The sequence below is a fragment of the Saccopteryx leptura genome, chromosome 2 (assembly GCF_036850995.1).
Source record: "Saccopteryx leptura isolate mSacLep1 chromosome 2, mSacLep1_pri_phased_curated, whole genome shotgun sequence".
NCBI lineage: Eukaryota > Metazoa > Chordata > Mammalia > Chiroptera > Emballonuridae > Saccopteryx > Saccopteryx leptura.
In genome coordinates this window covers 207,446,841-207,461,884 of record NC_089504.1, presented here as the reverse complement: position 1 = coordinate 207,461,884, position 15,044 = coordinate 207,446,841, and the positions used below count along the sequence as shown (strand labels likewise).

Below are 15,044 nucleotides of genomic sequence, written 5' to 3'. Positions count from 1 at the left end.
CCCTTTGCCAGACACAAAAGCTTTATAATCTTTCGCTAATCTCTTTCTGATTTATCTCTATTTCTTAAAAAAAAAATGTTTATAATTTTTTATTTAGCTCTTTGAAATATTTCTACTAGGAAAACTAAGAGTTCTCATAAGAAAAAATACATCTCACTTGCTTGTATCTGTCCCCACCTGCACACCACTCCTTATATATTTTTATTATAATTTTTCATACTATTTTCTAGGTTAGCATTATATGATAACATGATATTGCCCAGAATTATTACTTCTAGATGTATATCCACCATGTTATTATTTTATTCCCTTATAAAGGTATGAAGTTTGTTTCCTCTAAAATTAATAATAAACTAGTTTATTGTTTGCTTAATTTTCTATGTATTGGCAATACAATAAATACACCTTAACTTTCCACCAGAAGTATAGCTCCCTTCTGAATACATCCATCTAGTTTAGCAATTCTATATCTTGCAAAAAGTTCTGTTCAAATCCAGCCTATTGTTTATTAAGTCTACCGATGTTTTGCAAGGGTGACCTAATTAATGTTTCTTTTTCAGGATATTAATATTATTTAATTAAGTATTTCTTTGCCTTTTTTCTTTTTCCTGAATTTTCTCTTTCCTTGGATTCTTTCATGTGTCTCTTTGCCCCGGCATTTGTGTCTCATGTTAGAGGTTTCCTGCAAATGTCAGCTTAGCTCGAGTTATCTCTTCATATTTAATAGTAAGGCAGCATCAAAGATAACTGAATGTTTTGTTTAGGTTGATGGGGTTTGTTGATTCTCTACTTTATTTTGGAGTAATCTTTCCAGACCCTTCCAGTAAAGATAACCCCCAAAAGGAGTATCTGTAAGCCTTTTCTGTCTTAGACTGATTACCAGAGAAGATTTTTTTCAGTCTCTCATGTGCTATTTTAAGCCTGATTACCATGTTGTCATAGTTAGTGGGAGAAAGTACCTTGGGAGGTAGTCTCACCTCTACTCTGAGGACAGACTTTATTACTATCTGCACATTGAAATTATAGTGTCTTTAGTCCCAGCTGTGTTTTAGGACTCTTTCTGAGTCTCTTTATTTCAGTGTCTTTAGAGAGGAAATTTATAGTGGCTTGTCAGAGGACAAAGGAGAGGTTTAGCAGTCTAAAGTTATGGTGAAGAGTGTCATGGGTCGGTCTACTTTGTGTCTTATGGCTTTCTTATGTCTTCTACTCTTGTCAGCTTCATGGGCACTCGACAATTGGCTCATCTAATTCCTGAGCCACTCTGAGAATCTTAGCCTTATTCACAATTTACTATAGTGTTCATTTATTTATTTTCTTTCATAATTCCTCTACTTTTTGTTTCTCAGCTTGTGTTTTTTTGGGGTTTTTTTTGTCTGTTTGTTTTGTTTTTCTTTTTTATTGCCTTGGTCATTTAGGTTTATTTCATATTTAAACCCACTACTTTTATTTATAAAGTAGCAGTTGAAAACTGTTGTTTATTCTAGAATGTTTATTTACTGCCTTTGTATATACTCATAATATTTTACTGATTTTTTTAGAAAACTATGATGAACTACTTTGTTATAAAATCTTGACAGCATGTGAGAAATGAAGATTTTTATGGGATAAAAGATACTTCTTACATAAAAGACAGTTATTAATTCATCCTAGGGACTAACATTATTTGACTTTTTTTTTACATCTTCCAAATTCCAAATGAAGTATAAGGCAAGATGTATTTATTTATAAGTTTTGAAAAATCTAAAATGCAGCATACTATCAGTTCCTATATTCTGGCGACCCTATACGTTTTAGAGGTTACTAAATGTGTAATTATAAAGTAACATTTAAGCAGATAATAAATGCCAAATTAGAGTTAGCCAACAAAAAATATGGAAAGACTATTTTTAAGATAGTAATTAAAGCATACCCTCAATCCAGAAAGAACATAGTATATTTTATCCTAAGGAATACCCGTAAGACTAAATCATGGAATACAAATGTGTGACAAAGTAGAAAACATATTGGAAAGTACACAGGGAAAATGGTGGTATGGAATAAGAATCAGGTGATGGATTATTAAATGTATTTCTATGGCTCTGGCCGTTGGTTCAGTGGCAGAGTGTTGGCCTGGTTTGTGGAAGTCATGGGTTCAATTCCCAGTCAGGGGCACAGAGGAGAAGCAACCATCTGGTTTTTTCCTTCTCCCTCCTCTTTCTTTCTTTGTCTCTCTTCTTCTCCTACAGCCATGGCTTGATTGGTTCTGGTTCATGAGTTTTGGGCACTAAAGAAGGCTCCATAGAGCCTCTGCCTCAGGTATAAAAAGTAGCTCAGTTGCTATTTTGGGGCAGAGCATTGGCCTTAGATGGTGGTTGTGAGGTGGATCCTGGTTGGGACACATGCAGGAGTCTGTCTCTCTATTTCTTCTTCTCTCACTTGGAAAAGAAGAGAAAAAAATTTTACTATAATAATAGAAACAATTTAAATGATATTTCAAATGTGAAGCCCTTTCACTATAATAGGCACAAGAATGATAAAAATAAATTTTTACTCAATGAATATTGATGACATGTGGCAAAGTGAAGCATGAGTTCATGGCTGGAAGTCAGTAGAAAACAATTATAATGACCAGATAACAGATTTTGGTAACTTGGCCAAAATAGTGAAATGAAGAACGGTAAAAACTCTAGATTATTATGAAATAAAATCTACAAGGATCTGTGCTTCTAGGATAGGGCAGATAAAGGAGAAAATGACATCTCAAATGACAGTTTTCTAGTTTTTGCAGAGACAAAGGCAGAGAGAATAGGAAGGGAGAGCAACAGGAGAGGAAGAAGGAAAAGGAGCATGCAAGGACACTACCACCAGGGGGAAACTGTGTTCTTTGAAGCAGTAAGAGGCCTGCAGCAAAGTCAATCAGCAGAGTTCTGAAACTATCCATCTGACCAGTGAAGAGCTGGTGACCCTGACTTCATACAAATGACCAATCCTGAATTCATTTTCTGCCTCATACATTTTCCCTTTCCCTAGTCGTTTCATATCAATGAATCCAATAATGTAATTAAGAAAATTCAGTGACGTGAGAGAAAAAGTCAGTGTTTGAACACTATTGTGTACATGCATATTAGGCAACTGTGGAAAATACTGATATTATTTTGGCATCTTTGTGCATGAATGAAAGGCCTAGCTAGTTGTTTTCTAAGGAAACAACTTTTGTTAACTGATCGGCCCTGATGAGAATATTAAAATGCTGTGGTTTTAGTTTGAATGCTAATATTCCTTTCAGACATTTGAAGTACCATAAGAAATGATCATTATTATTTGTTTAGAATTATGGCAAATAATCAGCTCATTCTTGAACATAAAAGAATATTGATTTTTTTCTCCTAAGAAAATTGTATCTGTTTTAAAAAAAAAAAAAGAAAAGAAAACCTTTTGAGATACCCCTTTAAAATATGAAAACAACCAGAACTGTATTATGAGATTTTGTTACTGTTTATATCAACAAGATGAGCCAAAAGCATTTGTCACACAGTAAGGGATGTATACAGATAGAAACAGACATCTGTGACGTCAGATTCTCCAAAGTTGATTCTTTCCTAACCAGTCAGCCCTTGCCTCAAAATCAAAGAGTGACATTTATAAACAGACAATAAAATAAGATCACATTATCTTTTAATTTTCTCATAACACTTGACTTCAAAAAAATGTAGAAGGTGGCTGGGCTCTATGGTTTTGCATAGATGGGTCTCATGTTACTCAAGTGATACTAACCTCAGCAGGCAGGTATGTCTTCATCTATAATGGCTCACCAACTTAAAATAGGAATACAAATTGCATCATTGAAAAGAAAACAAATCCTAAATTCACCTAACAGCCAAAAAAAGGCTTAGGAAAATCTGAGTGCACATTACATGCGTTCAAAAGTAAACCTGGATTTAAAAATTCACCTTTGTAAAGGAGAAAAGTCTCTGTCAAGGCAGAGAGCAAATACCTAGATTCTGACTCATCATTGATGTTGAGTGATAAGACAAGAGAGGAAAAGGAAAAAAAAAAATGTATTCATAACATCCTGACTGACTCACTACTAACAGATTGACTGACTAAATTGTGTAGTTTTTCTTTTCTTCCTCTTTGGTAACCCTAGCAGAATTAAAGCTGAGCTGTTATTTTCTAGGTGTGAGGTTAATTTCTAGGATCTGGGATGGTGCAGCAAGAACCATGGATGTCAGAGAATCATACACATTTTTGGAAACATTTTTTTGTCAGAGTCACTGTTTCCATTGGATTAAAGACTTTTAAGAATTGATTTTGATGTTGCTTCCAAAATCCTCTGAGATGAATTAGAGGGAAGTATTGAATAAATTATTGCTAAGGCCTGTTTTAGCCAAGATAATCATCTATTGTAAAGAGTTATATAGTGTATGTATGATAAAAGTAGAGCCAAATTCTTGTCCCCACAAAAAAACAAAAGTCCTATAAAATGTCTCTTCTTTTTCTTATACTGGTTGATATAACCCGAAAGTATCCATTCCTCAGTCTATCTCAATATTCTGCTTCAATAATAAATTGACATCCTCCTTTGAAAAGTTGTATATTACATCAAAATTGTCTCTTATTTTATCTTAGTTTTGCAGTGCCAAGAATGAATAAAACACAGTTTCCTGACCTGACCTCCAAGCTCTTTTTTTTAAATTTATTGATTTTACAGAGAGACAAATATTGATTTGTTGTTTCTTTTATTTATGCATTGAATGGTTGATTTTTCTATGTGCTCTGACCAAAGACTGAACCCACAACCTTGGTATACAAGGATGTCACTCTAACCAACTGAGCTACCCAGCCAGTATGTCCAAGTTGTTTAAAAAGGTGTTTTAATTACTTTCATTGTTTTCACCTCTCATTCTCTTTTCAAGCCACTGAACTTTGAGTTCATTTTCCTCTTCTCTTCAAGATTATTACATATTGATTAGCAATAACTTCCATGTTAAATACCAGTGGCTTCCTTTCTGATACAATATTAGAAAAATTTCCACCATTCTTTGATAAAAAAAAAGATAGATCATATGTTCTTGAACTATTTTAATATTTGTTTCAAATTCCTCAAATTATGGCTTTTCTTGCTCTCCTTCTCAAAGTTTTTTTATTATTTCTAAGCATTTTATATAAGAAAATTTAAAATATCTATAAGCATCATTAAATATTACTTTGCCATAATAGCTGAACATGCTTTGAGCATACTATAAAAGTCTTAACAGTATTCTATATGGCATGCAAATGACCCTTATCTAAATTAACATGCATTAGAAAGTGTTCATACAGTTGAGAATAGAGGGTTTGTAAATGAGTAGGAAAGAAGTTGAGGCAGAAGTATGACCTTTCAGCTTGATGTTGTCGACATTATCTACATTTGTTTTCTATCTTTGTAAAATTAGAATGTGCTGCTGATCTTAATCATTAAAGTAATACGGGTTTTTCCTTGAAGCCATTAGTAATAATGACATGAGATATGTAATTGCTAGTAAGTTAACCTCTCTTTACCATTTGCAAGGAAACACTAACATTAATTCAGTATTCAGATTATAATTAAGTCACAGAGATCTAGAATTGCCATTGACATTATTTGAATTTTAAAAAAAGTTTGAGTTATTTTTATAGATGAATATCTAGTTTTGTTAGTGACAACATTCTAAAACCTTAATCTTAGTGTATGTAATAAATGTAAATGTAAAACTTATTGTTCATAAACAACATTTGAATGTTTTTGTTCTATACTTTCTTTTTACTCCCAAAATTAACTTTAAAGCCAAAGTTATAAGAATCTTAAATTTCCTCGCTCAGAGTTTTGTTTTTTTTCCTCAATCATTCCTTTTAAGCTTACTATGACAGTTAGGATCTCAAACTGCAAATAGAGTCACTCATGTTTCATGCCATATATATGATTTCCCCAATAACGGTGTTTGACTAAACTGGTCTTGAGTTTAGGGTGTGTCCCCAGCCTCCTTATCTGGTACTTTATCCATTGGCAGGCAGACATTAAATACAGCTGTTTGTTCATGTCTGTATAGTCCTGCAAAAAACAACCCACTCTGTGAAAATTTGCATAGCATGGTCACGTAATGTAGAGAATGAGACATGATAGGACCTGTAATCTCCAAACTAAATAGTTTTTTGCGCCCTGAAAGAGCTCATGTTTTTACATTTACACTTGTGCCTTAAGCATCTGCATTACAGTACCTCAGAAAGCTATCAAGGAAAAGTGAGTTGGAGTCTTGCCTTTGGATCCAAGACAGAAATTAAACTCTTACAGTTGATTTAAAAAATAGCATAAAGGAGTTAACTCCCTTCACCTATACAACAGACTTGTATGTGTGATTCATTTGTGTATCATGTTTCTTTATCTAGCTTGACAGGGAGTATTTATTTTGCACACTCATCCCTTCCAGCCAGAAAAAACAAACAAAAAAAAAACCTTTTTCATCTCTTCATTACTGTTTGGCCACTCCTTGCCATGACCCAAAGTTGTCCCAGATGCTTTCTTCTTTTTATGGAGGTTTTATTTTATTAAAGGCAGAGGAAATACAATACTTTCATTTCTTTTTCATAGATTCTCTTACACCTCTTGTTGTAAGAGATAGGAGAGCTGTGATATCATGTGATATCATGATATCATCTCTTGGTCATCCTGCTTCATGGAACAAGACACTAAACTGATATTTACAAATGTAGAAATCGGAGCAAACTTTGTCTTTAGCAGATTATATAGAGAAGTATAGCTCACAGAGCAGTCACTCATTAAAATGTGTTACTGGGTTTTATCATTTAACAAGAACTTGTGTGTCCAGCCATTTTTCTGTGAGCTTCACCATGAAGAAACTGTGGAAGCAAAGGTGAGGCAAGTTGGAGCCAGTTGGTAAGGGTCTGCTGGAAGATACAGTGAAGCTCAGTGGAGAGTCTGGGATCTTGTGTAGCTTGTTGCTCTGTGATGCTGGCCAAGACCTTGAGACTCTTGCTGTGCTTTAAATGATCTTCTCAGGTAAAGGCTTGAGTAAGGTGAAAAGGAGTTGAGTTTATTACTTAGGTTTCCAGATATCTCTGTACTTTCTGAGGATGGTTGATTAGATTTGGACAATGATACTTATGTAGTCTGTAGTGATTTATAGTAGTATTAGTTTTAACTTTGAAGATCTATTGGGGAAAACAGGGATCAATCTTGTTTTTTCTTTATTTCCTATCTACTTTCTTTCCTTAGGTACTCTCCGATGGCTCACAATAAATTCCATAGACTCTGAAAAGTGTATGTCCAATCCCATGACACTTGTATATCCAGTCGACTACTTGATATACTTAAATGAGAAAGCTTAATTTTTCCCAGATCTGCTTCTTTCCCAAACACCATTTTGGTTAACTGCATCCATCTTTGGCCAATGTCAGAGCTAAAAAGTAAGCCTTTTGATATATTATTCCCTTTCCTTTACTGGCCCCAACTGCTTTTAATTTCCATTGATTTTAATTTAAAAATATGTCCTGGTTGTACATATTTATGTCTCTATAGTTCTTTAGTTACTATTTCAAAGCCTTTAACTCACTAATGAATTACTATAATAGCCACCTAATATAACTCTCTCCTTTTACTCTATTCTTTATAGTTAGTGACCACTAAAAGAATCTTCTAAACTTATATATATATATAAGATCAATGTGACATAGAAAACAAAAGAAGAAGCTTTGTGGATAGAGAAAACCTAAGTAAACCTCAAATGATGGTAATAGCTGATAAAGATGTTGACAACTAACAACCATTACATTTGGTAATAGGCGGATATTTGCTGGTCTTGATAAGAGCAGTTTGAGTAAAATATAGTCATGTGTCACTTAAAAATAAGAATGCATTCTAAGAAAAGCATTGTTAGGTGATTTCTTTTATTTATTTTTTATTCAGTGAGAAGAAGGGAGGCAGAGAGAAAGACTCCTTCATGCACCCCAACCAAGATCTACCTGGGAAGCCCACTGAGGGCGATCCTCTACCCATCTGGGGTGTTTCTCCATTGCTCTGCAATGGACTTTTTTAGCGCCTGTGGAGGAGACCATGGAGCCATGCTCAGTGCCTGGAACTAACTCACTTCAATTGATCTATGGCTGCAGGAGGGGAAGAGAGCAAGACAGAGAGAGAGAGAGAGAGAGAGAGAGAGAGAAATGAGAGGGGGAAAGTGGAGAAGCAGATGGGTGCTTCTCTTGTGTTACCCTGACCAGGAATCAAACCTAGAACAGCCACATGTCAGGACAATGCTCTACTGCTGAACCGAATGATGAAGGCATTAGGTGATTTATTGTGTGAGAATCACAGAGGCTATATTGAGTTATAGCCTACTATATACCTAAGCTATATGGTATAGCCTATTGCTCCTAGTCTACAAAACTTTGCTGCATGTTTCTGACTACTATGGGCAAATACAACACAATAATAAGTATTTGTATATCTAAGCTTATCCAAACATTTAAAAAGCTACAATAAAAATATGGTATAAAGGCCTGACCAGGTGGTGGCACAGTGGATAGAGTGTAAAACTGGAACATAGATGACCCAGGTTGAAACCCTGAGGCCTCCAATAAAAGCACAGGCTTATTTCTCTTGACCATTGGCTCACCATCTTGAGTTTGGGGTCACTGGCTTGAGCATAGGATCATAGACATGACCCCATGGTCACTGGTTTGAGCCCAAAGGTCACTGGCTTGAAGCCCGAGGTCACTGGTTTGAGCTCGTGGTTGCTGGCTTGAGCAAGGTGTCACTTGTTCGTCTGTCCCCCTCACCCTGTCAAGGCACATATGAGAAAGCAATCAATGAACAACTAAGGAGCTGCAACAAAAAATTGATGCTTCTCATCTCTCTCCCTTCCTGTCTGTTTGTCACTATCTGTCCTTCTCTCTATCTCTGTCACACACACAAAGAAAAGGTATAAGAGATAAAAATGGTAATGAAGGAAGGAGTCCTTAACATGGAATGGAGTTTGTAGGATTGCAAATTGCTCTGGCTAAGTAAGTGAGTGACTGGTGAATGAATGTGAAGGCCTAAGACAATAAAACTGAATTAAAACCAAAATGCAGTAATACTACATGAATACCAGATTGATTAAAATTCAAAAGGCACAAACTTCCAAGTTTTATTGAGAATCTGGAAAATCTTGTGAATGCAGAAAAACTGAACTTTTGTACAATATTGGTGGAATTGAAATTAGTACAATTATGCCAGAAAATATGCTAGCATTAAATATTCTCCTAACCTATGACACAGGATTTCTCATAAGGAAGCATAGAACAGCTATGAGTGCAGTGCTCATGTCCATCAAAACACAAAGACATCTATTTTGAAGCTTCATGTAAGACCATAAAACTAGACCTGATCTCAATGGCTTTTATCAGTTGAATAGAGAAATAAAAGCTGGCACATTTGTTCAATTGAATACAATATAGAAATAAATAGAAATATAACTACCTGTGAAACATTAATGGATCTTACATATATAATATGGAATGAAAAAGGTAAAACATTTTGTATCAGGCAAAATTAATCTACAGTGATAGAAAAAAAAAGTAGTCTTCACTGGGAAAATTGCTAGTGCCGTAGAAGGATTATGACATAGGATTCTGACATGCTGGAGATATTCTAACTTTTGATGGTGGAAGAGGCATTGCATAGATGAATACCAAGCTTCAAGCCATATCAGTAACAGTTGTACACTCTTTGCATAGATGTCACATGTGAACTGACAAACAAACACACAAGCAGAAAATCTTGCACATTTTGTAATCCCCTTGGATTAGTTAGACGACAATCACTATCTGAATTAATTGTAGCTGGATAGACTGGTGTATTCATCCTTTTATTCATGCAAACAAACCACTAAACCCTGAGTCCCAGGAAAACAGGTGTGTCTGCTTTGTTCCTTGATGTATTCCAACTATTTAGCAGGGAGATTTATCAAGTATTGTCTAATGGTGAGTGTCCTCATGACTCAGTTTTTTGGGGTAGTCTTTCCACCTATGAAGACCCCATTTCACTCTGTATAGTGTAAATATGAATAACATTTTTTTTTTTTTTTTTTTACAGAGACAGAGAGTCAGAGAGAGGGATAGATTGGGACAGACAGGAAATGAGAGATGAGAAGCATCAATCATTAGTTTTTTGTTGCGACACCTTAGGTGTTCATTGATTGCTTTCTCATGTTTGCCTTGATGGGGGGGGGGGTGCTACAGCAGACCAAATAACCCCTTGCTTGAGCCAGCAACATCGGGTTGAAGCTGGTGAGCTTTGTTCAAACCAGCTGAGCCCGCCCTCAAGCTGGCGACCTCGGGGGTCTCGAACTTGGGTCCTCGGCATCGCAATCTGACACTCTACCCACTGTGCCACTGCCTGGTCAGGCTAAATAACATATTTTAAATAACACAAATCTCAAGAGTTCAGATTTATCCCATCTCTTAAGTCTATGAATTTGGAGACACACAGAGAAATCCTAGCAGTTTTCTTTATTCTGCTTAAATAACTGTCCTAAAATCTATCTACCCACTTGATAAACTGCCCTCCAATATCAAAATTAGCATCTTTTTATTTTGGGGGTAAATTGACTATTATAGTAAAATTAAATATGTTTGCATGATCTTTAAACATCTAGTGTCATAAACTTTGTTCTTATAAAGTGCATAATTTGCATAAAATTTAAAGCTGGCAATAATCAAAGGTCTGGGGTATGAAAGATGGAGAATGAAGGCAAGACGGAATTTCTCAGGTCTCCCTAATCCAACAGTCCCCCATGAAGCAGAAGTTCCAGACCACAATTGAAGTTCTATGACATTGACTAGACACAAGTCTAGATTTCTGTCTTTTCATCTCTTAAGTCCTCCCTGAACTACAGGGAAATTGCTCTACACTGTGAATTCAGAAACATCCACCAGGGTAACAGTTCTATGTTTACTTCTCTCAGTAATAAGCTACAGAAAGAATATAATAGAATTGTAGAAATCTATAAGTGCATAGGACCAAACTGAACCTTAATAAGTGCGGGGGGGGGGGGGATGTGAGTACTCTTCCCACTGAGCTGTACAGATGCTGACTTTCTTTGCCAAATCATAAGAATTTAATATTCTTCAATAACAATTCAGGGACTGAATGTAACATTATCTAGCAAATTAGGCAAATCTCAGGTTGTTTGAAACCATTCAGTTTTAACTCAGACACTTTTGCTTGTGCACTTATCACTAGACATGTGTCTGAGCTGCTCTCACACAGGTGCTAGTTTTCTTCATGCTTGCTCATGTTCCTCTTGTATTTTGACAGTCAATATAGATCCATTTCAAACTCACACTCAAAATAAATATACTCAAAATGGATCAAAGATCTAAACATAAGACCTGAAACAATTAAGTACATAGAAGAAGACATAGGTACTCAACTCATGGACCTGGGTTTTAAAGAGCATTTTATGAATTTGACTCCACAGGCAAGAGAAGTGAAGGCAAAAATTAATGAATGGGACTACATCAGACTAAGAAGTTTTTGCTCAGCAAGAGAAACTGATAACAAAATAAACAGAAAGCCAACTAAATGGGAAATGATATTTTCAAACAACAGCTCAGATAAGGGCCTAATATCCAAAATATACAAAGAACTCATAAAACTCAACAACAAACAAACAAACAATCCAATAAAAAAAATTGGAAAAGGATATGAACAGACACTTCTCCCAGGAAGAAATACAAATGGCCAACAGATATATGAAAAGATGCTCATCTTCTTTAATTATTAGAGAAATGCAAATCAAAACTGCAATGAGATACCACCTCACACCTGTTAGATGAGCTATTATTAGCAAGACAGGTAATAGCAAATGTTGAAGAGGCTGTGGAGAAAAAGGAACCCTCATACACTGTTGGTGGGAATGTAAAGTAGTACAACCATTATGGAAGAAAGTATGGTGGTTCCTCAAAAAACTAAAAATAGAACTACCTTATGACCCAGCAATCCCTCTACTGGGTATATACCCCCAAAACTCAGAAACATTGATACGTAAAGACACATGCAGCCCCATGTTTATTGCAGCATTGTTCACAGTGGCCAGGACATGGAAACAACCAAAAAGCCCATCAATAGATGACTGGATAAAGAAGATGTGGCACATATACACTATGGAATACTACTGAGCCATAAGAAATGATGACATTGGAACATTTACAGCAAAATGGTGGGATCTTGATAACATGATACGAAGCGAAATAAGTAAATCAGAAAAAACCAGGAACTGCATTATTCCATACGTAGGTGGGACATAAACGTGAAACTAAGAGACATTGATAAGAGTGTGGTGGTTATGGGGGGGAGGGGGGAATGGGAGAGGGAAAGGGGGAGGGGGGAGGGGCACAAAGAAAACAAGATAGAAGGTGACAGAGGACAATCTTACTTTGGGTGATGGGTATGCAACATAATTGAACAACAAGATAACCTGGACTTGTTATCTTTGAATATATGTATCCTGATTTATTGATGTCACCCCATTAAAAAAATAAAAATATTATTAAAAAATAATAATAATTTTCAAAATAAAGGTTACTGACCCTGAAACTTTAAATGTTTATCCTTGTTGCCTTCCTCTGGGTTTTCTTACTGGCAATGTCCAGTTAACTTTTATCTAAAACAAAAGGTATACCATGTGTTCTTAGTTTTTAGTGGGATTCAACTTAAAGGTCATGTTAGGCTTCCCAGACTGTCAATTTGGCAAGTGATTGAGAATGGGAAAATTACAAATTATTCTTGGACTTGACTTATCCTGCCTCCAAGATTTCTTCACTTTGAAATCACACTTCAATACTGGTAACCAAAGCCCCAAATATAATGCTAGTATGAATCACATTGCCAAATCTGCAGCTGTGTCTCTCATTTCTATAATTCTAATTCTCGCTAATTCAACCTGTCTGGAATGGGAGATTGTAAGGCCAGTATCCACGGCCACCATCACAGCTGCCTGGCCAGTGCAGGTTTGCATTAGAGTCAGACAGGTATAGAAACAACGAAGCCAAGAACTGGTGGGTCATTAGCTTTAATCCTAGCTTGCCCATGGTGTGCAAGTAAAAACACACACTGGGATCCAAAACCCACTCATTCAGTGCTCACAAAGCTACTGACTTATCTGAGTTTCCTGGAATCAAAGGTTTCTAGCTCACCAGTCTTATTCACCTCTGTTCCCCATCTCCTTCTCTCTGCAAAACTCTACACAAACTGGCACTTCGCCATCTTGGCTGTCTCTCCTCTCCTCCATGTGGCCTTATTCTGCCCTGCTCTCTAATGCTAATCTCAGGAACCAAGAGAGAGTAAGCTCCTGGTCTGCCCCACTTTATAGTGTAGAAATCAATACCTTTAATCCAATATACAAACAAGGAAGTCTCTGATACAAAGTCACGTATATGAGGCATAATGGGATTCCTCATGAGAGTGCACCATCCCACATCATGCAATCAGTCAAGGGTGTGAGGAAAAGCTTAGTCTTAAAACTAAGCTTTAGGCTATAACCACCCTGCCTGTCCCCCACATCCAATGCAAAGTGTAAGCGAGCAAACATATATCATATTTAAAAACTTATTTGACCAACAGGGATATACAGTGGTCCCTTGTCTATCACAGGGTTTACATTCTAGAACCCCCTGTGATAGGCCAAAATCCATAAAATAATGACTTTATATTTATTTTATTACTTATATATATTTTAAGGCTTTATAAACCCTCCCCACACTCTTATAAATACTTCCTATGCTCTTAAACACTTTCTAATGTGTTAAAGTGCCAAAGAACTGTAAAACTTAGTATTGGCAATGCCATTTTAAAGAGGAAAAGTCAGGATTCTTGCCCCCTCTTTTCTGTGGAAAATGGAGGTAAAAGAATGCAGAAGCTTCCTGGCTTACAAGAACAAATGGGTCATCTAGTCATAATTTAACTATAGTTCTCTGGAAGGACTGAGCCCACTACTTGCTAGACAACAAAGAACTTCCTCTTCCCCTTCAATAAGATCCTTTAGGAGACAATGTTTACATATCCTACACTGATTCTCTTTCTCCCCTCCTGGAGTCTGAGAATAACATACCGCTAGACAAAGGGATCACGAGGCCACTCCCCTTGCCTGAAAAACCTGCATATGCTTTCTAATAATCATCCCTTTTGAAACCCTTTATATGTATAAAACTTGTAAACTAAAGCTAGCCTCAATAATTTTAGCAAAGGTAATTTTCTATTTCCTTATCTTAAGCTAAAACTTTTCACTGTTATGGCAATGACCCTAGAAAATTTGGGAATGTCTTTAATATGTAAAACAAAATTTATCACTATTGTGTTACCTTGTAAGTTTTGATATGTAGAAATGTTTTTTTCCTTTTAATAGGTCCTATAGATAAATGATGTAAGCTTGTTAATAATTGACTATTATGTCATGCTATCCCTCCTTTTCCCCCAACCTGTATTGATCAAGTCTATATAATTAGCCTCAGAGCTATATTTGAGGCTGCACGATTTGTGTTAGCTATACTCAGTGTAAGTCATATGCAGCTGGCTTATTAATAAATCTCCTCCTAAAATTTCTTCTGTATCCTCTCTTGGTGTCTCTGTTACCTGTGGAAATAAGGTAATATACTTTATAACACTACACTCTTAAACCTATGTAATTTTAACGACATAAAATTCTATATGGGCACTCACCAGTGAATACAGTCGTCCCTTGCCATATCTCGGTTCACTTTTGATGGTCTCATTGTATCACAGATTTTTAAATTGTATATATATAATTTTGTATCACGGATTTTTTGCTATATTGTGGGGTATGGCAGCATATAGATATTTTTATATATTTATTATTTTAATTATTTTTGTGGTAAGATAAGCATTTTCTAGCCTAAAAAATAAAAACAATATAAAAATATTAATTAAAATATATTAAAAGGATATTAAATCAAAATAAAATTTGTGACGTACAGCAGATGAGTAGACAGAGACTCACACATATAAAAAATGCAGCTGTGGCCATTTTTGC

General features: G+C 35.7%; 1 pseudogene; it reads right to left on the bottom strand.

Moving 5' to 3' along the window:
• Nucleotides 1–498: 498 nt before the first annotated feature.
• LOC136391789 (protein downstream neighbor of Son pseudogene) lies at nt 499–14,766 on the bottom strand (annotated as a pseudogene).
• Between the last annotated feature and the right edge of the window lie 278 nt (nt 14,767–15,044).